Raw genomic sequence first — 958 nt, forward strand, 5'->3', positions numbered from 1 at the left:
ATAGAAGGGAAATTTCTCAACATAATAAAGGGCATCTATGCAAAACCAATGGCCAACATCATTCTTAATGGAGAGAGGTGGAAAACATTCCCCTTGAGAACAGGAGAAAGACAAGAATGCCCTTTATCACTACTCCTATTTAATTTTGTGCTGGAAGTTCTAGCTAGAGCAATAAGGCAAGAAAAAGAAATAAAGGGTGTCCAAATTGGTAATGAAGAAGTTAAACTATCCCTATTTGCAGATGATATGATACTATAAATAGAAAACTCAAAAGACTCCACAAGAAAACTACTGGAACTAATAGAAAGATTCAGCAGAGTAGCAGGATACAAGATAAACATACAAAAATGAGTTGATTCCTATACATCAATGAAGAGAAGGATGAAAAGGAAATCAGGAAAACAATACCATTTATAATAGCCCCTAAAAAAGTAAAACACTTAGGAATAAATCTAACCAGGGATGTGAAAGACCTATACAAAGAAAACTACAAAACACTACTGCAAGAAACCAAAAGAGATCTACAAAAATGGAAAAACATACTATGTTCATGGATAGGTAGACTCAACATTGTGAAAACGACAATTCTACCCAAAGCAATCTACAAATACAATGCAATCCCCATCCAAATATCAACAACATTCTTTAAAAAGATGGAAAAACTAATCATTACCTTTATATGGAAAGGGAAGAGGCCCCAGATAAATAAATCACTGTTGAGGAAGAAGAATAAAGTAGGAGGACTTGCACTACCTGATCTCATAACCTGCTATACAGCTACGGTAGGCAAAACAGCCTGGAACTGGTACAACGACAGATACGTTGACCAATGGAACAGAATTGAGAACCCAGATGTAAATCTATCCACCTATGGTCACCTGATCTTTGACAAGGGCCCAAAGTCCATCAAATGGGGAACAGACAGTCTTTTTAACAAATAGTGCTAGCAAAACTGGAT

The sequence above is a fragment of the Trichechus manatus genome, unplaced genomic scaffold (assembly GCF_000243295.1).
Source record: "Trichechus manatus latirostris isolate Lorelei unplaced genomic scaffold, TriManLat1.0 scaffold00091, whole genome shotgun sequence".
Classification (NCBI taxonomy): domain Eukaryota; kingdom Metazoa; phylum Chordata; class Mammalia; order Sirenia; family Trichechidae; genus Trichechus; species Trichechus manatus.